Source organism: Lynx canadensis, chromosome B2 (assembly GCF_007474595.2).
Source record: "Lynx canadensis isolate LIC74 chromosome B2, mLynCan4.pri.v2, whole genome shotgun sequence".
In the NCBI taxonomy this organism is placed as follows: domain Eukaryota; kingdom Metazoa; phylum Chordata; class Mammalia; order Carnivora; family Felidae; genus Lynx; species Lynx canadensis.
In genome coordinates, this window is record NC_044307.1 from 65,056,412 (window position 1) to 65,082,962 (window position 26,551).

General features: G+C 37.1%; 1 long non-coding RNA gene across 2 annotated transcripts in view; it reads left to right on the forward strand.

The window, feature by feature from the left end:
- Positions 1 to 26,551, forward strand: part of LOC115514110 — a 352,463-nt gene that overhangs the window by 22,378 nt on the left and 303,534 nt on the right. For both annotated transcript variants that reach the window (XR_004343642.1, XR_003968879.1), the window contains exons 2-3: positions 16,556 to 16,652; positions 17,277 to 17,392. This is a non-coding gene — a long non-coding RNA (uncharacterized LOC115514110). The remainder of the gene's footprint in view (positions 1 to 16,555; positions 16,653 to 17,276; positions 17,393 to 26,551) is intronic.

The window sequence follows — 26,551 nt, forward strand, 5'->3', positions numbered from 1 at the left end:
ATAACACAATTAGCTGGTCGTCCAGATCTTACTGACACTAACAAAGAGTGCCATCTGTTGATGTGCATGATGTGCTCTCTAGTACCAGTCCTTGATTACTTTGTGGAACTCAAAGCACTTCACAGTTTTATTGTGATTTTAATCTTTAAAAATACCTCAGGGTCACTGTAAGGAAAAATCATTTAAATCATTCCCATCTTACAGATGACCAGCGTGAGGCAAAAAGCAAGGAAATTGTGCTATAATCAAAAGAAAGTCACTCTAAAAATCAGTAGTATGATCCAAATCACAATATTTCCAGATAGATGGGTTTTCCATTCCTTAGCATCTGAGTGACCTTCCCTTTTATAATGGGTATATATAATGATTTGTGAAGTACCTCACTGGCCAGTGCTGTCCCCTCTGGGAAGGTGGTTTTCTCTGCAAAACACACCTTTGCAAGTAGACTTTGAAGAGTATTGAGAAAGAAGGGGTTACTTGTCCAGCTCAATGTGACATCTCACATTTACTGCTTTAGGAGTAATCAACAATATTAAGTTCATTCAATAAGCTAGCAGATATTTTAGTGATCTTAACATATCTTTAATTAGAGAATTATTAGTAGTTTGTATTCAGAGCAGCGTGGCTTGTCCAGAAAATTAGAAAGAGGTCTTAATGGAGACCTGTCATCTTACAGGAAAAAAATATGCACAAATCTGAGTTTCTGTTATATTTCTATATTTTTAGGTGTTTTTGTTTGTTTTAGTGATTTGTACTTTGGAGAAATACATGAATCTTCAGTAGTTTGTGGCTTATAGATAATTGGGCTTCATTAACAAAAGGGTATTAAAGAATGGAAAGAGACACAGGTGAAACAACTCAACCTGTGTGTGTGTGTGTGTGTGTGTGTGTGTGTGTGAGCGCGCGCGCACGCGCTTCCTTGCTACATGTCAGGTTCTTTTCTACGTATGTTGAAAGTCATTTAATCTTCACTACCACATATGAGGTAGTTACTGTTATCATATTCATCTTACAGACGAGGAAAATAACAATAAGAAACTCTTCCAAGACCTTACGGCATACTGACCAGCCAGATCACACCCAGTCAGTCTCAGACCGGTGCTCAACCTTTTCACACCATGCCATCCTCCCTGCAGACAGTGCACCCAGAGATTTTCCAACCCTGTTTTATAAGCCAAGCTGATAAGTTTAGCCAACGCATCCTTGGTGGATGAAACAGGGCTCACAGTTCATAAGAGAGAAATTAGCAAACCATGTCCCAAAAGGACAAATTTGAGAGAAAGAAAGTGCTAAGGGGAACCTTCTTATGAAGTTTTAATTCAAAAGCAGTGTCTCTCTGAGACATCTTTCCACATTCCTTCATTTATGTTACTCCACTGGGATTTGCCCAGCCCCCCGGCTTAACCTTTGCTTCCTTACTTAGTAGCCTCAAAAGTGGGAAACGTTATGAAAAGAAGCACAAGTGTCAGAGCAGCCAGCTGGCAGAGGGAAATTCCAGTCATATTGTACATCCCCTTGTGAGCTTTTTATTTCAGTTGTTCTTTGGCACACACAAGTCAAAAGCTCAGCTGGCTGTCTGCTTCTTGACGGATGACAACTCTGCAATATTCCAAATGTCCAAACACAACTAACCAGATCTGGTCTTTGTGCTCTTTGAGAAAGCTGTAGTAAGTGAAAAAATTATAAACCAGTGCTTGATGGGTCATGGGTTGTTTAGAAGTAAAGTCATAAGAATAGGAAAGAACAATCTTTATTCTGTGGCCTTGGGTCTCCAGTAGGCTCAAGGACTGAGAAACAAGTCCCTAAACATAGACTTTTGTATCATAACCATGCTCAGAACTGCACTGTGGCTCTGTGGGGCTTAGAGAATGAAGTCAAGGCACGTCACTTGGCATTTGAAGTGTTCCGTGTTCTGGCTACAGCCTTCTATCCGGTTCTGTCCCTTGCACATGCCAGGCTGCTATTCCAAAGTTACACACAGCCATGCCATTGTCTGCACATGACATGCATTGTGATTGGCCAATGTTTATGTCTTGATAGGTACTAAAGCTTTTAAATATCACCCTTCCACATGTATTTCGTATAGTACTTTAAAGAATAAAATCTTATTCATTTCTTGAGCTAGACTGTATACTTCTTAAGATCATTGGTTGTTTTTTTACTCCATTTTATATTTGCCACAATACCTAGTACTTTCTGGTTCCATAGTATGTGCTAAATAAATTTTTCATATGAATAAAAGAATGAAAAATACTGGGAGAATATACCTCTGTGTTTCTTATCTTGTCCTGAGAAGGGAAAACAATTGTGGCTGGGCTAGCCTGAGAAGGAAGCATGTGTGTATCTCCCAATTGTGTTGGCACAGAATTTCCAAAGCCTATGGAAATGCAGGGAGAAATTGTGAAACTGTGTGGTGTTTCTTAGTGGACAGGGAGCAGAAAGAATCTTCTCAGAAGCTCATATAGTTTCTGTGGAAAGGGAAAAAGTTAGGCCAGGATAATGGATCCAAGGTAAGAAAAACATAGGGTTCTGATGACTGAGAAATATCTAAGAGTTTCACTCACCAAGGACACCCTGGGCACCATAGTTCTACCCTCCCATGACAGCGAACACCATTGCCCAAGTGCCAAGAAATGAAGGCAACTAATAACTATTCAGTATCTACTAGGGCATATTAGAAGTATTTTAAAAAGTCAATCTCAGGGGCACCTGGGTGGCTCAGTTGGTTGAGCGTCTGACTTCGGCTCAGGTCATGATCTCACAGTTTGTGGGTTTGAGCCCCGCATCAGGCTCTGTGCTGACCGCTTTCTCAGAGCCTGGAACCTGCTTCAGATTCTGTGTCTCCTTCTCTCTCTGCCCCTCCCCCGCTCACGCTTTGTCTCATTCTGTTTCTCAAAAATAAATAAATGTAAAAAAAATAATAATAAAAAGTCAATCTCAGAGTGTAGTGCTAGGCTACCTGGATTCAAATTCTGCTTCTGCCATTCACTAGTTATGTTGTCTTGTGCTTCCATTTCCTCACTAAATTGGATTAATAATAGTATCTATCTCATAAGATGGTCAAGAGGGTTTTAAAATAAGTAAATAGTGGGGTGCCTGGGAACCTCAGTCAGTTGAACATCAGACTCTTGATTTTGGCTCCAGGCATGATCCCAGGGTCATGAGATAGAACCCCACATCAGGCTCTGTGCTGAGCGTGGAGCCTGCTTGGATTCTCTAAATTTACACAATCAATCAATCAATAAAATAATTAAATATAGCCTAGTGCATAGAAAATAACATATAATCATTTATTAAATTGAAAATGTGAGCATATTATTTTCCAAGGAACATTGTTTTATGCAGTAGTTCATTGCAATTGTATAGGCACTCGGATGTTCATAGTAATACTATCATAGTAGCCCCCAAATGACAACTGCTCAAATGCCCCCCACATTAGAATAGAAAGGTAAGTTGTGGTATATTCACACAATAGCATGCTTATTCAGCAGTGAATACAAAAGACCTACTGTTAATTGCCGTGGTATAAATGAATCTCACGAACTTAATATTAAATGAAAAAAGCCAGACACACAAAAGAATGCATTCTGTATGAGTGCATTTATATAAAGTATAAAAATTGGCAAAGCTAATCTGTGCTGTTCAAAGTGTAATTGATACTCTCATGTACAGGAGGACTTCTGGGGTGTTGGTAATGTTCTGTTTCTTAGTGCTGGGGTGCTAGTTACACAGGTGTGTTTATTTTGTGAAAATTCACCAAATAGCATGTTTATGAATATATATGCCTTTTGTATGTATATTGCACTTCAATAAAAAGTTTCTAAAATGAAACGATTGTGATAGTGAAATAAAAGTGGACCCTGTTGTAACAATGAATTAGCAAATGATCATAGATTCATGGATCAGCTAGGAAGATAATCAGTAAAATCTTTGGAGTATGTAGGTGGAGACCTTCTAGTAGTGGTCAGAACCAACCAAAGAAGGGTTTTCAAGGCTTTGGCTGGTGAATTATAACAAATCTATAGGTGACCCTATAGGTGAATTTTCTTTCAGTCTTTGTGGCCATCCTAAATTTGTATCACTTTTACTTCCTTTGAATATTTTAATTTGACTTAAGTTGTAGTGATAAAACAGCAATGGAGAAGGTGTAATCGTGTCACAACTTTCTTCTACTTTATTCCGTTATCCCCACTCAGCACTTTCATACCCCGTCTCCCAGTGCTCACAGTTAAGTCTTTCTCCTCTCCTGAAATTGCCTTCTCTGACTGATCTTGCTGTCTTGGGAACCTTTTTGCACAGCAATCCCTATATCCGGTCAAGAGCTTTTCTGCATTCTTATAATTAGTATTGCCTTTAACAGAAAAAGTAATATAGCTATGGAGTTATTGCTTATTAACACAAAAGCAGCTAAGTAACTTTAATGTCTCATCACTGTTTATCTTATAATGAGCAAGTTAATATGTAGTCTTTTTCTTTCTTTTAAAAAATACCATTGATATAAATGCAAATAACCTAGATAACCAGCAAATATTGAATTAGTTGGTGAATTATTCTAGTAATTAGACAATTTATTAATATGTTCAAGAAAGTGCATGTCTATTTAAGAATGACTTCAAGGCGTCGCTCCTTATCAGGGAAATACAAATCAAAACCACACTCAGGTATCACCTCACGCCAGTCAGAGTGGCCAAAATGAACAAATCAGGAGACTATAGATGCTGGAGAGGATGTGGAGAAACGGGAACCCTCTTGCACTGTTGGTGGGAATGCAAATTGGTGCAGCTGGTCAGGAAAGCAGTGTGGAGGTTCCTCAGAAAATTAAAAATAGACCTACCCTATGACCCAGCAATAGCACTGCTAGGAATTTATCCAAGGGATACAGGAATACTGATGCATAGGGGCACTTGTACCCCAAAGTTCATAGCAGCACTCTCAACAATAGCCAAATTATGGAAAGAGCCTAAATGTCCATCAACTGATGAATGGATAAAGAAATTGTGGTATATATACACAATGGAATACTACGTGGCAATGAGAAAAAATGAAATATGGCCTTTTGTAGCAACGTGGATGGAACTGGAGAGTGTAATGCTAAGTGAAATAAGCCATACAGAGAAAGACAGATACCATATGGTTTCACTCTTATGTGGATCCTGAGAAACTTAACAGGAACCCATGGGGGAGGGGAAGGAAAAAAAAAAAAGAGGTTAGAGTGGGAGAGAGCCAAAGCATAAGAGACTGTTAAAAACTGAGAACAAACTGAGGGTTGATGGGGGGTGGGAGGGAGGGGAGGGTGGGTGATGGGTATTGAGGAGGGCACCTTTTGGGATGAGCACTGGGTGTTGTATGGAAACCAATTTGTCAATAAATTTCATATAAAAAAAAAAAAAAAAAGAATGACTTCAAGGATTCCAAAGTGTTGTGTGATGAGATAAAATGGTGGCAAGAAGTGTTTACTACTTTTGTATAGAATTTTGACTTCATGGAGGAACTGGTAATTCAGAAGAGGCTTATATGGAGGAAGGCAGTTGGGTGACAGAAGGATATGAAGATGGAAGACCCCCGGCTTGTGAGCTACCTGTTTCTTTAGTGACCAAATAGAGGAGTATTTAAAATCTGATTGGCTTTTGATAAGTGTTTTTAATGGAATGAATGAAGGGTGAGTTCTCTTTGAATCTGTTGATGAAGACCTTATATTCTAATCCATTGTGTATGGACCTTTGGTTAAATTATCAGAGAGTTAAACTCAGAACCCATGATTTTCTGGATTCTAGATTTTCAGTCAAGAATATGCTCAATACTTTACAAGACTCATATGATCCTTATGACATGTAATAAAATGCTCTTGTTGATATATGTGAATACATCTAGGTTAAAATTCATATAAACAGCACTTAAACCAATTTTATAGTTTCAATACATTTTAATAATGAGCACAAATTTTAAGTATAATGAGAACAAAATAGTTCATCATATTTTAAGGAATTTTCTTTCAATAGATTACATATATAATTGTAGAGATATTTTAGTTCTTTCAGATAATGGCATTTCCAAAAAATTTAAAAGACATATAAGAATACAGAAAAATTGACAATCCATGAATATTCAGTTTGTCTTGCCAGTAGAGAAGACAACTATTTATTATGTTACATTATTATTATATTGTTTATTTATACTTCACACATTTAAGCACGCCTTAATTCTTTTTACTACTGCTGGCAGGTATTATAAATTCTGTTTTACAGATGAGCAAACTTGAGATTCACTAAGTAACTTGTCTAGGTCATCATACATCAATGAAAGAAGCAGGATTTAACCTAAGTCTGTCTGGTTGCAAAATTTGCTTGGTCTCTACTGTCTGATCCCGACAGCCAGATAAATGTCAGATGAATGAACACACACACACACACACACACACACACACACACACACGCACACACACACACACACACATAGAAATTTATTCCCTTCTATCCTTATTTAAAACTATGTATTAGCATGAAAAAGCATACAGGTGCTATAATAATTATATAGGCAATCAGAAAATGCAACAAAAGAATATTCTGAATTGGATGGAACTTAGTTTATTCATATAATCATTTACTGAGTGTAGTCACTCCAGTGACTCTGGTTGTAATTGAAGCACAGTGGAAGTTTAGAAACGTTATGGTTGATGGTTCCTCTCACTTACCTCTTCCTTTGTAAATGTCACTGGGTGCTAGAAATCAGTTCACTCTGAAAGATTCCCTTGTCTCCATGCCCCAGTTTCTCTGACACCGTATTTCTTCCTATGATGACAGTAGGGGGCACTTGATGAGACCCCTTTTGCACTGGTATGCCAATGGAATTTAATAGAACAATTTCTCTCAGGCTTCTTCAAATGCTCTCTCTCTTGTTTCAAACTGTTACCAAGTATGTCACTACTAAATCGAAATTTCTGGGGAAAGAGATAAACCATATGTTGCTTTTCCCTTCAGCATATTTTAACCATATGGTACTAGAAATGGGAATGCAACAGTGCTAGTAATTTAGACTCCCCATGCTCCTAACACTACCCCATTCCCTAGCTAATTAAAAAAAAATCCTTACTACTAGCTTGGAAAAGTTGTCTCTGCCAAATAAATAAGGAGCAGGACTAGGAGAGAAAATGTAACTGAAAGGTGCATTTCTGATGAAGTAGGCCTGGGCATGTGGACACATCAGTTCAAGATGGTAGATCACAGAACACACTCTGAACTCCTGAAAATTTTCTTTGTTTGACTTAATTCTGGCATGGAACAAAGAGCTCCCAGGTTGTCACTGATACAATACTCGTTGTCAGCATAAGGGCTAAGCCTATAGCATTATATTTTATTGGATTTACATTTACTGAATACTTGAGGAGTGACAGTTGTTATTCTGGGTAACACTATAAAAATGTTTTCAACAGTGTAAGAATGACAGCAAATATCTTTGACATAAAACTAATAAGGTTTTAAGGGTTTTTTTTAAAAAGTACGTATGAGATAAAAGTTTGTTAGATACTAGAAAAATCGGGAAATTAATCACATAGAAATGTCATGTCCACTGGTCAAAAACAGCTATTCATTTAAATAAAAAAAGATCAGATTTGATATGAATTGATTTCATGTAAACTAAAAAGCACAACTCAGAGCATCTGCAAATTTTATATTCCAGTCTGTGCTTTGCTTTTCATTGTGTTCATGGTGTCTTTGAACATAAATAATGTTTTTATTTTTAATTTTAATATCATCACATTTATCAATCTTTTCTTTTTTTAATGTTTATTTATTTTGAGAGAGAGAGCGAGAGAGAGTGAGTATGATTGGGGGAGGGGTAGACAGAGAGGGAGAGAGAGGAATCCCAAATAGGCTCTACACTGTCAGCACAGAGCCTGATGTGGGCTTGATCTCACCAACCATGAGATCCTGATCTGAGAGGAAATCAAGATTCAGACACTTAACAGACTGAGTCACCCAGGTGCCCCATCAATCTTTTCTTTTAGGGATTTTGTTCATTGAGTGTCATTTAAGAAATTATCCTCTATTTCAAACTCATAAGGATTTTTTTTACATGTTTTTCTTCTAAAAATTTTAGTTTTCACTTTTAGGTATTTATTAAATATAAAATTTATTTTTATATATGGTAGGAGTAGATACCTGATTTTTCTCTGATAAGGAAAACCAATCATCCTTGTACCATTTATTGGATGATTCATTGTTACTACTTTGTAATGACATTTATGTTACCCATTACATTTTGATATGTGTCTGGGTCTATTTCTGATCTTTGTATTCTGTCAATTTGCTTATCCTTGGCCCACATCACTGTTTTAACCACATTAAATATAGAAAATTCTATCTCATAGGACAAGCCTCTGTTTAATTCTCATTTTCAGAATTGTTCTAGCTATTCCTGGCTCTTTAATTTTCTAAATAAATTTTAGAACTATGTCAAACTCCTTAAAAATGTCTGGAGCTTTGGCTGTAATCATATTGAACTTATGGATGAATTTTGGGGAAATTGAAACTCATACACTTGAGTCTCCTCATCCATATTTTGTTAGGTAGAACCCTAACCTTTACAGGTTTTGATGCTATTTTAAATAGAATCTTGTTTTCTTTTATAATTTTTTAGTGGTTATTGTTAAGGTATTCAACTGCAATTTATTTTGAATGCTGATCTCACAACCAGAAAACTTTCTTGACTTGCCAGTATTGTAAATAATTTGTACATTTCTATGGGTTTTCCATGCAATTAGGTCATCTGCAAATAAAGATGGACATACATGTATTTCTGTCTAATACTTTAGTATAGTTTACTTCTTTTAATTATCACAGTGACTAGAACTTCCAATAAAATTTTAAATAAAATGGTGGTAGTAGTCACCTTTATCTTGTTTCTGGTTTAAAATAATGCTCTGAAGTTTCACAGTTAAGGATAATAACTTGCTTTAGCTTTTTCACAGGTATTCTTTATCAAGGTAAGGAAATGGTCTTGTCTTCTGAGTTTACTAAAATATTTTATTATAAATGTAATTTTTAACATTTTATTTATATTTTTTGTCATTTGTTTAGATGATTGTATAATTGTTCTCCTTACTTGTTACTATAGTGTGTAACAGATTTTCTGATGTTGCACCACCTTGATAAACTTTTCTTGTTCCTGGTATATATTTTTTTAATAGGTTAATTATACTCATTTGTGTTTTATTTAGCATTTTTGCATCTATAAGTGAGATTAGTCTATACTTTTCTTGTATGTCTCTTGGTGGTATTTATTGTTGCTTTGTAGTTACTGTTCTTGTGGTTCTTTGCAATAGTTTATATAAAACAATAAGGAGTTTTTTCCTTGGAGTTAAGATTACCTTGAAAGTCATCTGGGCCTCTGGTCCTTTGCAGAATCTTACAATATTGTAACTATTAATAATCTAATTTCTGTAAACTTCATTGCCTTATTGGCAAATGGAAATGGTTTTCCATTTCATCTTTGAGTTTAAGCGATTTATATTTTTCTAAGTGTTATCCATTTCATCAAAGTTGTAAATTTTATTTGCTAAAATTTTTTTCCTAGTATATCCTATTACTTTTTAGAGTCTTTCCAGTATCTGTTGTTAGTCCTCTTTTAAATTATCTCATGTTGTTTTTTATATCATCTGTCATTCTTTGCTTCTTGAATAGTATTTCTGGAGATTATAGCTTGTTTTCTTCATCAACGCTATTGTTTCTCAACTTTCCATTTTATTAATTTCCCTTGTTTTTATTATTTCCTTTGTTCTGTTTTCTTTAGGATGACTTTACTGTTCTTTTTTGTTTTTTAAGTTGAACACTTGGTGTGTACTTAAAAATTCTTCTTTATTTTGTTTTCATCATATCCACTTAAGTCCACAAACATACTGTAATATACTTCAGCATTAACACACATATTTTTATATGTACTATGTAGAAAAGTCATTCTAAATATATTGTAATTTCCATTGCTGTTTCCTCTTTGCTTCAAAGATTATGCAGGAGTTTTTAGTTTTTATTCACATATAAATGTTTCACTATATTTTATTGGTAATTTATACCTTAATTATCTGAAAATATATATGATATAATTTCTTTATAGCTTATTGAAGCTTACTTGTGGACAGTATTCCTCCTTGTATACTTAAAGTCTCTTTTTCTATTTTCTAGGCATATACATATATAAAATAAATTTTTTAATATTATATGTGTGAGACCAATATTGTTCAAATATTTTATATATTTACTATTTTTTGTTTCTAATAAAAATGTGTTAAACTCTTATACTGTGATTGTGATTTTGTATCTCCCTGCTAGTCTTTTTTTTCCCTTTTAATTCCAGCATAGTTATTATACAGTGTTATATTAGTTTCAAGTGTACAATATAGTGATTCAACAATTCTGCACATTACTCGGTGTTCATCATGATAAGTGTGCTCTTAATCCCCTTCACCTGTTTCACCCATCCCTCCATCCACTTCCCCTCTGGTATCCACCAATTTGTTCTCTATAGTTAAGAGTCTGTTTCTTGGTGTGTCTCTTTTTTCATTTGCTCATTTGTTTTGCTTCTTAAGTTCCACATATGAGTGAAATCCTGTGGTATTTGTGTTTATCTGACTGACTTATCTCACTTAGCATTATACCCTCTAGCTCCATCCATATCGTTGCACATGACAAGATTTCATTCTTTTTTATGCCTGAATAATATTTCATTGCATATATATACCACATCTTCCTTATCCATTCATCAGTTGATGGACACTTGGGCTGTTTCCATAATCTGGCTATTGTAAATAATGCTGCTGTAAGCATCAGGGTGCATGTATTCCTTTGAATTAGTATTTTTGTATCCTTTGTGTAAATACCTAGTAGTGCAATTGCTGCATCATAGGTAGATCTATTTTTAACTTTTTGAGGCACCTCCATGCTGTTTTTCAGAGTGGCTGCATCTATTTGCCTTCCCACCAATAGTGCAAGAGGGTTTTCCTTTCTCCACATCCTTCCCAAGACTTGTTTCTTACGTTGTTGATTTTAGCCATTCTGACAGGTGTGAGGTGGTATCTCATTATGGTTTTGATTTGTATTTCCCTGATGATGAGTGTTGTTGATGATGAGTTTCTTTTCATGTGTCTATTGACAATCTGAATGTCTTCTGTATTCTATATTATCTTCTTGATGGATTGATTGTTCCCTTTATGATTATATAGTGTCTTTTTTCATTTCTTGTCAAAGTCTTTGTTTTAAAGTATATTTTGTCTGATATAAGTATTGCTACCCTGGCTTTCTTTTCACTTACATTTGCATGATAAATTCTTTTCCATACCTTCACTTTCAATCTGCATGTGTCTTTAAGTATGAAATGAGTCTCTTGTAGGCAGCATGTAGATGGGTCTTGCTTTTTTATCCATTTCATTAACCCTCTGTATTTTGATTGACATTTACATTCCATTTGCATTCAAATTAACTATTGATAGGTATGCACTTATTGCCATTTGTTACTTGTTTTATGATTGTTTTTATAGTTCTTCTCTGTTCCTTTCTTTTCTTTCTCCCTTTTCTCATGGTTGCTGCCTTTCTTTAGTGATATACTCGGATTCCTTTCTCTCTTTTTTTGCATATCTATTACTGTTTTTTTTTATTTGTGGTTACCATTAGGTTTGAATATAACATCTTATGCACATAGAAGTCTATGTTAAGTTGATGGTAGCTTCAATTTGAACCCATTCTTTACTCCTCTTCTCCTCCCCACATTTTAAGTATATGGTGTCATACTTTACATCCATTTTGGGGAATACCTTGCCTGATTTTATGGGTATACTTATTTTTACTGGTTTTGTGCTTCCTACTTTTCTTACTGCTACTTTCGGTCTTTTCTTTCCACTCAGAGTCCTCTTCAACATTTTTTGTAAGACTGGTTTAATGGTGATGAATTTCTTTAATTTTTGGTTGTCTGGGAAACTCTTTATGTCTTCTATTCTGAATGATAGCCTTACTGGATAGAGTATTCTTGGCTGCATATTTATTCTTTTCAGCATTTGAATACAGCATGCAAACTTTCTGCTGAAAAATCAGCTAATTGCCTTATGGAATTTCCCTTGTATGTAACTGTTTTCTCTTGCTGCTTTTAAAATTCTCTCCTTATTACTACTTCTTGCCATTTTAATTACTATGTGTCTTGGGTTTCACCTCCTTGGATTGATTTTGTTGGGGGATCCCTGTGCACCCTTGATCTGGATTTCTGTCTCCAACACCACATGGGAAGTTTCAAGCTATTAGTTCTTAAAATACTTTTTCTGTCTCCTTTTCTGTGTCTTGCTCTGGGATTCCTATAATGTGAATGTTATTGTACTTGATGGCGTTGCTGAGTTGCCTAAATCTAATTTATTTTTTAATTATTTTTTTTCTCTGTTCTCTGGATCTTGATTGCTTCCATTACTCTGTCCTTCAGGTCACTGATCCATTCTTCTGCCTCCTCTATTCTACTATTTATTGCATTTGGTTTATTTTATTTTTGTATTTTTTAATGTTTATTTATTTTTGAGAGAGAGAGAGAGAGAGAGAGAGCGCGAGAGCGCGCATGAGTGGGGGAGGGTCAGAGAGACAGAGAGGGAGACACAGAATCCAAAGCAGGCTCCAAGCTCTGAGCTGTCAGCACAGAGCCTGATGTGGGGCTCCAACTCATGAACCATGAGATCATGATATGAGCTGAAGTCAGATACTTAACCAACTGAGCCACCCAGGTGCCCCTCCTTTTGTTTTATTTTAATTTCAGTTAATTGAGCTCTTCATCTCTGATTTTTTAAAATGTGTTCTGTCTCATTGTTAAGGGTCTCACTAAAGTCCTCCACTTTTTTCTCAAGTCCAATGAGTAGTATCTTTATGACCATTACTTTAAATTCTGTATCAGGTATATTACTTATCTCTGTTTTATTTAGATCTTTTCCTAGGATTTTTTTCCTGTTCTTTCATTTGAGACATATTCCCATGTCTTCTCATTTTGTCTGTCTTTGTATATTTCTATGTGTTAAGAAAGTCAGCTACATCACTTGCTTTTTGAAAGTAGTGGCCTTATGAAGAAGAAGTCCTATAGTGCCCTGCATTGCAGTGTCCCCTATTCACCAGAACCTGGCACTTCAGGGCTGTCTCCTATGTGTGTTGTGTGCTCCTTTTGCCTTTAGTCCACTCATCTGCAGTGGCTCTTTGCCTGTTGTGGGCGGAATTTGGTCCCTGTGTTGTTAGTGGGCCAGGCTGGTCCTGCCTTGTGCTTGAGTAGAGTCAATGCAGGCATTACCAGAGATGAAGTAGCACTGAACTGCAGGGCACTTTCTCCGTCTTGTGCTCTGAGAAGCATTTTTGGTGGGCAGGACCTATGGTCAGGACAGGTGTTTGCACCCAGTACACTGCTGGGGCTACAGTTGGACTGGTGTGTGTGGTTATCATCCCCTCTCCTCAAGGCAGGAGTCAGTTTGGAGTGGAACTGATACCTGTTGGGGCTGCTTGCACACTTCCAGGCTTGTGGCACTGGTTTGGATGGGCTCCCGCCAAGGGCATATTAGAGGGGGCAGGTCTGTAGGAGAATGTGGATGTGGGGTGCAGGGTGTTAGCAAGTTCGTTTGAGTGTTGGCACTGTGCTGGTTCCTGCAGGTATTCTTGTGTTGAAGGCAGGGGTTGGTGGGGGGGGGGGGGGAGAAATGATGCCTGGCAGCTTCTTTGTTCCTAGAGAAGTTTCCCCACTATCCCTGCCCCTGTAGCACATGTTTTGAGGTTAGTAAATAAATCTCCTTCCTGTATTGGCCAGGTGTTTTTCAAAGTGCTGTTTCTGTGCTGTATCTCAGCAAGGCTATTTGTTGTGCTCTCTCTTTAAAGGCAGAGACTAAGTTTCCTCTTGCCCTCCAGGCTCTCCCAGAATCAAGTCTACTGATTTTTAAAGTTCCATGTGTCAAGCCCCACTAACCGTAAGAACTCACAAATTATGCCCCTCTGGTTTTCAGAGCCAAATGTTATGGGGATTCATCTTCCCCATGTGGGTTCCCCATGGCTGGGGTGCCTGGTGTGAGGTCTGTTTCTTTCCCCTCTCAGGATCCACAGCATCCTTCCCTCCTGCAGAGAATCCTTGTGGGTCTCTTTAGCTCCTGACAGTGTCTCTGCCCTTCCTACCCTCTTTGATGTGGCCTCTTCCCTAAATTTAGCTGTGAGGAATCTGTTCTTCCAGTCTTCAGGTCATTTCTGGGTTATTTACACTGATGTGGGTGTTATGTAGTTGTACCCATGGTATTCCACCATCTTTCCTAGAACTCTGAGATCTCCTGAGAAGGAAAATGGATGTGAAATTGTTAAGAGCAAGAAACAAATGGAACCAGAGAGGATAAGCTAGAAACTTGGTGGACAAACCGGAATCTGTGTTTGTATTTCACTGCCTTCAAGCCTTGACCTTTGATGATGCAGGTGACCTATAGAAGAAACTAATGCCCTTTTGCTACAGAACTGTGTATAAGGACAGAACTGTGTATAATGATGCAGAAGTTGAAGAAGCTTCAGGACCAGACCCAGCAGGAGTCAGAGGAGCTCTTGGCACAGGGGCTTTCCTGGGCACTACAACTGAGCTGCAGAGCACAAAAGTAGCTATTACTTAATTTCCTCCTTCCAAATGTTATACAAATTTCTATTGAGGCCAACCCTAAACTGGAAATATACAGGGAAGGGAATTCTGGGAAGCCTAGTTCCAATGTAGCTGGATTGACAAGTGCAAAGCCATCACAGATTTCTTTTATTATTACTTTATTTCTTTATTCCTTTAAATGCTTTTAGCTGGTAACTATTTTCTCTGATAGCACTATTCTTATGATGCTTTCTTTTGTCTTTGGTTTAGCTTATTAGAAATTTCCCATCTCTTTGTATATGATTGTCTGTTTATAGTAGCCATAAAAATGCATGCCTCAGATCTCCTGATCAGAAAGCATAATTGAACAGTTTCTCCAGCTTTTGCTATTCTGGATTCAACCCCGTATTCATGATGAGGCCACACTTTTCTTAGTGTAAGGCTGAGCATATCAAGAGAACTAATACAGGCCCATTTCTGGGACATGTAGACTCATCCACCAGGTGACTTTGATTAAAGGACTCCAGATTAGAGTGTCAAAAACTTATTGCAACTGCACTGCGGTACAAGATCTTCCTATCCTATACTTTCTTCCCCCTGTTCTTCACAGGGTTCAGACCTACATCAGTCAGAAGGGTCCCATTCATTTCCCACCTTTCCCTTTTGTCCTCACAAGAATTTTCTCCAATAAATTTCCTATACATTTAATCCTGTCTTAGCTTCTTGGAAAACCTGAACTAATGCACTGTGTATGCATGTGCTTACAAAGTGTGTTTTAAAAAAGCATATAATTTTTAATCAACAAATCTTTTAATAGGTTTCATCTACCTACCTTTATTGTGATTTATAACATATTTAGTCCTACTGTTGCATTGTTTTCTGTTTGCCAGCCTTTTTTCTTTATCTTTAATTTTCCCTTTCCATGGTTTCAATTTGACTGCTGGTCAGGAAAATCTTGGGATATTGGAATAACAAAGCCTAAACTTTTGGTGGTTTCAAGTCAAGGTTATTTCTCATTCATTCTACATGGTCGTTGAGGGTTGACTTATTGAGTCATTCAGAAACCTAAGCTGATGCAGGCTCCATCTCAACACATGCTTCCTAAGAGAAGCAGAGAAAACAGAATATGCCAAACACCTACTTGGCTCGTAAAGCTGCCATCTACAGGTGACACAAGCCACTCCCACTCCTATGCCATTGGTCAAAAGAAGTTACTTGGACATCCTGGATTCAAATGGGCAGGGAAATGCAGTGCTATCATGTGTCTAGATAGAATAGGGTGTTTGTGTATTGTCCAATGACTCTATAACTTTTATCCCCCTCTGCTGGGCTGGAAGCTATAAAATATATTTTTATTATTTTAATTATTATTCTCCAATATGTTACATATTTAAATATTACATATTTTCTTAACAAATTCTAGAATGTATATAATATTTTAATCTTCTACCCAGATTTTACTGAGTTACTGTAATGGAGCCATTATAAGATGAAGTAAATTTAAGTTACATTTGTCATGGGATACATCACATTTTGAACTATAAATTTTAAGTGGAATTATTAAAGAAGACCTTTAAATTCAGCAGAAAGGAATTATTTTCACAGAACACCATAAAAATTAATTTCAATAGAGAATCTTATTTCTGCATTTGAAAATGGCAAAAGAAAAATAAAATCAGTTATTTAGTAGAGCTGTATGTTTTTCATCAAGGCAAAGCAGCAGAGACAAGTATATGGACAAAGAGTAAACCAACATTAATTATGCTACCATTCATGAATTGTTTTTCAATTTATCCAAAATATCTAATTTTAGAACGCTAGTGATTAATGTCCACTAGTAATTTATTTCCTAATGGCTGAAGAAACAATAGAAGTGATAACCCGTTTTTCTTTAGATTGGGTTTGGATTGCCTTATATAATCGTTTTTGTTCTCTTCTTCATTTCCAGATGAACCCTGAAAGCCATATGTTGAAGTAGCACAAGATGGAAGGAGGCTGAGTTTCTGGGTCACTGTCAGACTAGAAAGGTTTATGTGTACTCTTGGGTGAGTGAGAAATAAGTGTTGCACCAGTAAGATTTGGTGGTTTGTCTGTTACTGTAGCAGGTGTTATCTAAACTAGTACAGTGCTGGAAGGTGAGCTGCCATCTCACACCTATTCTTCCAGCAAAAAAAAAAAAAAAGTGATTTTAGTTTAATGATATATGATTGTCTATCACTGTAATTCATGTATGTCAGAGGAGAGCAGAAAAAATTGCCTTATAGTCGTGGAAGTTATTTTCATATAACCACCTTACGAGCTTTTAAAACTGAAAACAAGCTGTACATAGGTAATGGAGTTCTATTTTTTTACTGAAGCAGATTAAATATACATTTTATTTATTTGGGTGGTATCTCTTTGGTTTGTTTCTATTGAATAGATGCTTACTTAATTACTTTAACCTTAGTCTTAACAATTGAAATGAGATTTGAGTAGTCTATAGGATTTTGAAAATTATCATTGGGATGGGTAGGCTGCATGGTATGTTAAATCTTAGAAAACCAAGAATAGGACTTGCCCAGTGAAACTTTAAAAAGACTGTTTTAGAACCAATAAATTAAAGTTTTGACACTTATGTAAATAATTTGGACTACAGTCTTTTGAAATTGCTTATCTGTTTCTTCTAACAGATAAATATTGAGCCATTGCCATGTATAAACCACCATGCTGGGCCCTATAGGCAATGCAAAAAGAATATGACAGACTGTCTCACAGTGTCTGCCCTCCAGGATCTTAAATTTTTGAGGTAAGATCTATTCAAATACATAATATGGAATACTATGTTATAAATGCCAAGAGTTATAGGTAGTAAGTGATGCAGGGACTTAATCCTGAGAAGGGATACAGAACCCCTCACTGAGGCAATTAGAGGAGCTTTATCAGTAGAGAGAGCATTTGTGATGCATCTTCCAAAAAGGGAAGATTTGATGTATTGAATAAATTGAACAGCTATACCCAAAGCATACAAAACAAAGCAGGATGGTTTCTGGCAAGGGTGTCTTCAGACCCTTTCATGATTTTAATAGATAGATTGAGGCATTCTTGACACATGTTGATTGGCATGATTCTGGGATTGTTTGACAAGTCCATTATCCATAAAAATAAGCAGATTTGGGGTTCCTAGTACATAGGGTGAAGTAAAAATCGTTCTCACATTATAATGCAGAATTGTAACAAATATAGATTTGGTATTGGGAAACTTAAGTTCAGATTCTGACTTCACAGGATAAGCAGAAATAGTCACTCAATGTCTTTGAGCCTATATTAATTCATAGTATGTTATAAGTCATCATATGTATTTTATTTGCTTCAACTACAACTTTCATGATATATTTGCAAGAAATATGTTCAGAGGAAAAAAAAAGTCTTCAGCTAGGTCAGGTTTTATTACAAGTAGCTCTACCATTTAACTCTTATAGCCAGTAGATCCAGTGATGCTTGAAGTGTTTATGGCAGGTTAGGATGAGATATGGAACTGGTATTAAGGTCGAGTAGAAAAATCACAACAGAAAGGCTGAAGAAAACTTGCATCCTCTTCATCATGCATTATTAAAAAATAGCCCTGGGCTTGCTACTGAATCTTCGTAGATACTGAATATCTGAACGGATGACCATGTTACCTGAGTTGTGACCCGTTTTTCACTGGGTGTTTTCTGATCCATCTAGACAAAGAACTTTCAACATTTCTTTTAGTGCCCTTCTGCTAGAGCCAAACAAGTTTTATATGTCTGAACAAATCTATGTCACTGTAATTTTTGAAGGATATTTTCATAAGTTACAGAATTCTAAATTGACCGTTTTCTTTTTCCTTCAGCATTTTAAAGATGTCAGGCCATTGTCATTATACCTTTCCTTGATTTTGATGAAAAGTCTGCCATACATATTACTGGATTTTTCCCCTGAATGTAGCATGCATTTGTGTGTGGGAGTAGGGATGAGAGTACGTGTGTCTCCTTTTTTTTTTTTTAACATTTATTTATTTTTGAGAGAGAGAGAGAGAGACAGAGCGCAAGCGGGAGAGGGACAGAGAGAAAGGGAGGCACAGAATCCAGTCAAATGCTTTACCCCTGAGCTATACCCCCGTGAGGCACAGAATTCAAAGCAGGCTCCAGACTCTGGCTCTGAGCTGTCAGCACAGAGCCCAACGCGGGGTTCAAACTCACCAACCGTGAGATCATGACCTGAGCCAAAGTAGGATACTTAACTGACTGAGCCATCCATGCCTCCTAGGAGTATCTGATTTTAAGATTTTCTCTTCTCTGTTTTTCAGATGTTTGACTTTGAATTTATCCTATTTGAGATCCACTTCATTTTTTGTCTAGGATCTGTGGGTTGATATCTTTCATCAATTTTGGACATTTCTTGACTATCATCTCAAATATTGGCTCTATTTTCTTCCTATTCTACTTCTTAGAATCAAATACATGTACATTTGAACACAGGTTTTGGATGCTTTTCTCAGTTCTTTAATTTTTTTTCTCTTTTTATTTTAACTTGGATAATTTCTATTAATTTGACTCCTGATTCACTTATTCTTTCTTCTGCTTTTTTTTAGGCTACTGTAAAATAAATGGAACGAATTCTACATCTATGACACTGTATTTTTAAATCCTAGAATTTCCTCTTTTTAAAAATAAGTTTCTAGTATTCTACTAAAATGAAGTTCCCCATCTGCATCTATATTGTCTACCACCTTTTACATTCGTTTTGAAAATGTATGCATGTTAAATTTTTATATGCTAATTCCAATATTTTGGTCACATGTGGGTTAACTTGTATTGACTATTTATTGTATTGATGGATGACATTGCCCTGCGTGTTTGCATACTACATATATTTTTTTTAATTTTATGCCAGAAATTGTATATAAAAGGACTGTAAATATTATTTACTGAAGAAAAAGAAATCCCGTGGGGCACCTGGGTAGCTCAGTTGGTTGGGCGTCCAACTTTGGCTCAGGTCATGATTTCACTGCTCATGAGTTCGAGCCCTGCATCAGGCTCTGTGCTGATAGCTAGGTGCCTGGAGCCTGCATCAGATTCTGTCTCTGTCTCTCTGCCCCTCCCCTGCTTGCGCTCTGTCTCTCTTTCTCTCTCTCTCTCTCCCTCTCTCTCTCTCTCAAATATAAAAAAAAAAAAAAAGAAATCCCATGCCTGTGGCAGGCTGCAAGTGATGAAGCTGAAGCAGTCTAAGCTGGAGCTGAGCTAGCTCTGGAGCTGGTTGTAGCTTTTGTAACATCTGTAGTTCACCACAGGTTTCAAATGTTTTAGGAGAGGAATTGGGACTAGTTTATCTGAGCACCAGTGTAAGTCTTTATGTTTTACAGCTCAATAGCCATCTTTCCATGCCATTCCAATTTTTTTTTTGGTTCCTATGGTGGTCTTTTGGCTCTCTCCTGACTTTCTGAGCTTCACAGACTATTTCTACATTGCTGCTGTGGTCTTAGCTTTTGGCACGCCAATGCCTTGCACTCAAGTAAGGGCTGTGAGTGACTCAGGGGATGATGTTTCTCAGCTCTGCTGTCATGCACCCAGGTTTTAGTTGCTGTGTACTAGATCCATCTTTTCAAGAAATCTCTCTTACCTTCTTTCCTTGTCCACAGGCTTTAGAGCACTACCGTGTGCATTCTGTAAGGCTTTGGGTTACAGCAATCTTTCCCTGCTTTCCACTCAGCTTCCATCCTTCAGCTGGCTATACATGTGTTCAGGGAAAGCTCTGATAAAATTAGGATAAATTTGGTGATTGAGCACACTCTCACAGGACCTCCTTCATGACAGCCACCTTGGCTATAAAAAAAAGTTGTTAAAATTTTGGCTAGTTTCTCCTTACCTCTGTCTACAGTAGATTTGCTCCACCTCCTGTGCCCATGGATTTGGGTTTCTTCTCTCCTAGGAAGGGTTCTTCCATTTTGGGAATTTAATCCATTTGTATTTCTTTTTATCTTCAACTCTCTAATAAAAAAAAAACCAAAACCATAATTTTATAATATGTCTTCTTGTTCTCTTTATTAAAATGAAAGAAGTGGTCTCATGATTTTATATATATATATCTATATATAGATATATGTATATATATGTGTATGTATATATATATATGTACACACACATACACACACGTATATATATAATATTTTAAATACACAGACATTTTGATGTTTAATCATTTTTTCTGCTTCTCCTCTGGGACCGCTACAATGTCTTGTAATTCTATGATCATAACAATACTAAAATGAGATACTATGTTTACATAAATGAGAGCAATATATTTACTAGTTTTATTATCTTTTGTAAAACTGCTCCTATTTCTTTCAAGGATCATTGCATATTCCACAAACAAAATATCATTAAATTATCATGTGTTGATCTTTCAAATAGATGATTAATCTTCTGTATTACATCTTTGTATTTTATTTTATGCTCTTTATTCAGTTGACACATGATTAGAAACAAATGTTTCTAGGTTATCAAATATGTGCATGAATTTCCTAGATTTAATTTTTCTAAATGATCACAGTGCATTTCATTTTCTAAAGAAGATATTTGAAATAGCTGTGTGCAGAAGTATTTTAGTTTTTAGTTAAATTATTGAAATTGTTTCAAAAATGTTTGGTCTCTTTCCTTGTTTTTTTTTTTTTTTTTTTTTGTTGTTGTTGTTGTTGTTGTTGTTATTGACCTATTACCTAAAGATGATAGACCTTTTTGCCCATTGCCAAGAGCCCAATTATTTATTGTTTAGCAATATACTTTCTGAAATTCCTAATTCTTATACTCTTTAATCTATTCATCAGTCTCTATCATGCCAGACTCTCCATTCTCTCTACATGAGACACATTTCTCATTTGATAGGGTTGGTCTTCTCACTAGTTGAGAAGTTGATTTACCACTTGTTCAATATAGAGAGAGACCTTGCTACTGACTCAAAGAGACAGGAACCTGGTCAAAGGACATGGACCATAGAATGAAGAAGCCAAGTGTGGTAGGTTGTATTAATGTCAAAATTTAATACCTGCTCCTTATAGGGTACTACTATGAGCCATCCATGTGGGCAGATTATGCTCCCCTGATATCAGGTTTTACCATGTTTAACTTCCTTTGGCCAGGGAAATATGATAACAATGTCATGTGCCAGTTCTGGGCAGATGTACTGAGAACCGTTGCATGGTAGTGTCATTATTCTCTTCCCCCTCCTCTAAGAGTAGCAATGTCCCAAGTATCCCAAGTACTAATCATTCAGCCTATATCTCAGAAAAAAAGAAGACACATGGAACAAATTATATGTAACATGAACAAGAAATAAACAATTAAAATTTTTTTTTAATTATTAATTTTTGAGAGAGACAGAGACAGAGACAGAGACAGAACATGAGCTGGGGAGGGGCAGATAAAGAGGGAGATCCAGAATCTGAAGCAGGCTCCAGGCTCTGAGCTGTCAGGACAGAGTCCAACGTGGGGCTGGCACTCACGGACCGTGAGATCATGAACTAAGCCGAAGTCGGAAACTTAACCAGCTGAGCCACCCAGGCGCCCCAAAAATAAACAATTTTTGTTGTAAACCATAAAAATCTAGAAGTTATTTCTTCCTGTGGCATAATCTGGTAAAAGTTTGCCAATAGGGAATTTTGGGGTGTATGAATTGGATACTATGTTTACGGCTTGGTTCCTAAAGCAAGTATAGAAGTACAGTTCTTCTGGAAATGTTTAAAATACTGACATATATTTATTCCTGAAGAATATTTCTTACAGGATTAGAGATAGAAACTTCTTTAAGAATTTCCGTTGATTCCTCAGTGTCATCTAGATGCCCTTTTTTTCTTTTTCCTTAGCATCCAATGCAAACATCTAAGTGTCTCATGAATTAGATTGTATACTTTTTAGGGGAAGTGACTTTGTCATATTTGATTTTAGGTACAGCATCTAGCACAGTACCCATACCATGCTGATGCTCCTAAATGTTTATTAATATGTAGGTACAAATCCACAATCTGAAAAGGCTGAAGTGGCTAATTTGTAGCAAAACCAGAACTCATCTGACAACAAAACCTTATGTGAACTGACACAAAAGTGTTTATAGTCATTAATTAACCCACATGGAATGATAATTTATGAGTTTGGCTTAGGAAATACTAAACATTTTATTTTTGGGTGCTGCTCTAGGCTCCCCGCCACCAGGTGATGTTACGTGATATAGTGTATATGTATTATCTTACCTTTCTAAAATCCCTCCAATTCCGATTTCTAAAACACATCCTGGCTCCAAGAATTTAAGATAAGAGATTGTGGACTTGTGTCAGCAAATCAGCATTTTCTGGACTGTGACCAACCTTTTTTTTTTTTTTTTTTTTCTGTAGTTATACATACTTTCATCCTTTATCAGATAAATAGCTTTTTGGATTTTTCAGAGTGATCTTGAATTAATTTATAACTTTTAAGAATTTTATACCTAAACTCCATGAAAAGAGCACAATTGAAATTTCTGTATCCACAATTTGGTAATAATGTGATATTACTAACATGTAGATATAAATGTTGATGGCTCTTGTTCATAAAGCCTGCCATGGTACCATTAAAGGAAGATATGTAAATATTGATATACTTTAAATCTATAGAGTAATTTCACTGGGTGAAAGCAGCCAATCTGGGAGTTTAACAAAAAAATTAACTGTGAACGAGTATTTGTTTCTAGTGCCTCTACAAAAGATGTAACGATCATCCTGGATTAGGAATTCATCATTAATAGAGTGTTATAGAGTGGGTAGAAGATCAGACACATGCACATGGGTAAGAATCATGTGTTCTGCTAAATAGTACAAATGCATCTCAGTTGTAATAATGTAACTGCAATTTTTTTCTGATCTGTAAGTGGCACTGATAGGTTAGTGTTGGTCATGCTTAAATTTATATAGCTACCACATTTTCTCCATATATAAATTCTTATTTAATCTTAGGTAAAATGGCAAAAAGTATATACATGAGAGTTTTAATGTAGTCCATGCTATTCACTGCTTTTTTTTTTTTTTTTTTTTTTTTTTTTTTTAATTTTTTTTTTTCAACGTTTATTTATTTTTGGGACAGAGAGAGACAGAGCATGAACGGGCGAGGGGCAGAGAGAGAGGGGGACACAGAATCGGAAACAGGCTCCAGGCTCTGAGCCATCAGCCCAGAGCCCGACGCGGGGCTCGAACTCACGGACCGCGAGATCGTGACCTGGCTGAAGTCGGACGCTTAACCGACTGCGCCACCCAGGCGCCCCTATTCACTGCTTTTTGATGCGAGCTGCTTTGTATTCTGATTATCTTGCTGCTATAAAATGAACAAAGGGTAACATGGTATTTGATAAAGACAAGAAAACTTTTATTAAACTTTTACAACAGTGAAATAAATTATTCATGCAATTGCATGAATAATGGTATCCATGCTGATTAAATCAGCTAAGAGGAGGCAAAATATGCACGTGCATGGCATGAGTTCCATTTTCAAACAGTTGTAAAATGAAAATGTAATATAAAACAACACAGTAGTCGGTCCCCAAAAGTGGAAAGAAAAAAATGGGGAGTACAGTATTAATTCAAAAGAGGAGGGAAAAGTTTAAAGCACTTGGACTTCTGAAATCCACTAGCCAGAAGGAATTTTCAAAGACAGAAAAAATAATCCACCACTTCAAAGGAATTTAATGAAAGAGAAATAGCAAAGATGACTAGGGTGCAGGAGAGACAGACCTAAGGCTTAGAGACGGGAGAGAATGAGCATTTATGCAGTGAACCAGTGCATAGCTTATTCTATTTGGGGCTTGAATAAAACAGGCTCGTCTCCAAATTGGGCTGTTGGGAACCTGCCAGCGTTTTAGGATGATCTGAGAAAGGACCTGCTGCCGGCAATAAATAAGGTGTCTTCCAGATCTCTGCCACTCACCTTAAGATTTCTGACTATCACTTGTCCTGTCATCAAAACGTTCACAAAAAGAAAGTGTCAGAGTTCATACTTCTTCCCTTTCCACATCACTGAGCGCAAGAAATGGCGGAGAAAACCCCTGCCACCCACAGAATTCCAAAGAGCTGAGTGCATGCTGCAGAACACACTGACAAAGTAGGAGGAGAGGAAAAATAGCTCATACTTGAGCCCAGCAAAGTAGTGGGGAGGAAAAAAAGGGCACATGGGGGAAGGAGACTGATCAAATAGGAGCATTCCTTACCAACCATGCACAAACCCACCTTCAGAAAAATTCTTCACCGCAGGGACGCCTGGGTGGCTCAGTCGGTTAAGCATCCACTCTTGATTTTGGCTCAGGTCACGGTTCGTGGGTTCAAGCCCCAGCGCAGAGCCTGCTTGGGATTCTCTCTCTCTCTCCGTCTTTCTCTGTCCTTCCCCTGCTGGCTTGCTTTCTCTCTCCCTCTCTCTCTCCCTCCCTCTCTCTCTCTCTCTCTCTCTCTCTCTCTCTCTCTCAAAATAAATAAAAACATTAAACAAAATTCTTTGCCACAGATAAGATGCTCTTTTATTGCCAGGCAGTCCCTCTGATTAGGGTGTTGGCATCTGGGCCAACATGCAGGAATGACTGGAGACCACTGGTGACTGTAGGACTCACTTCTGACAGTCAGCCAGCGGCGAGGCCTTCCTGCCGGCTCCCCTGCTTGCCACTTGGTCTGTTTGATTGGTTCTTTGTCCCACTTGGTCAGTGTTGGTGCCATGCTTCCTGTTCTTTCCAACTATCACCTCTGTTCTTAATCCAAGCTGCTGAGAGTTCCTGGAAGAATTCTGTCACCCCCAGGGGAACTCTTCCGTTTCTCCCTCTGTTCCTTCTTCTTCCTTCTGTGTCCCTATGTCCCCCTCCTTCCTTATTTGCCTTCTCTTCTGCCTAGACCTGCGGCTTCCCTGAGGCACCTGTGGGTCTTTGAAGCTTTTTCAGTCTAGGAGACCTTTTATTAGGCATAGGAGTAAAGAAAGAAAGGTTATGGAATTTTCACTGGAAACCCTTTGCTCCTCAGGGGAGACATATTATAACATATACCTATTTTAGTCTTACCTTATACTTCGAGAAAAGCCATTTGTTTGTAATCCCGGGGCCCCTAGTCCTGCCAGTTTTTCAAGGCTCCTTCTTTCTTTGGAGACTCAAACTGAGCTGAGCTCCCAGCCTGCCAGACTGAAGCAAGTCCTTGAATATTTCTGAGCATCCCTAGTGAATGTCTCACTGCTACATAAAGCTATTATGGCTTCTGCTTGTCACTTCTTACCCAGGACACTGCTCCTACACCACACTCCACCAACTATCTCATTATTCTTTTCTAGGCTGCTGCTACTATCCCTCTATTTCCCAAACCCAAAGCTATCGCACTTGACAGGATTAATGAACACTTGTAGGGAACAAGAGGGGATTTAAAATACAGAGTGGGAAAATGCTTTTAAACAATCACTATCAGTCTATGTACTGCCTTTCAGAGGATCCCTTTGGTTTCTCCCCCTTCTTGCCTCTGACCACAATTGCCACATATGGTGCCCTGGTCCATAGTTCCTTTCTTAGGCCCTCTCCTTGTAGAACAGAGAGCTCCAATCCCAATCTCTGGGCCTGTAAGAGGAAGCAAAAACCATTATTGAATGTTTTATTCCAGCAGTGTCATGCTACCCTCTAAGAAGGCAACTGATAATGTTTTTAAAAAAATAGAATATAGTATACATAAATCCTGTTCCAAACTATAGGCATTTGGATGTTTCAGAAGTCAGGGCTTCGCTGACAACAGAGATTAGGTACATCCATTCCATGCCCATGACTAAACAAGGGTCAGCAAAGTGGTTTCTCTCACACAAAGCAACAGTTTGAAAGTAGGTTGTTCAGTGATGGTGCACCAGGGACAATCTGAGAAAAATCTCTATTAAATAAATACTTTGCAACATAGTGCTGAAATTGAGAAGTA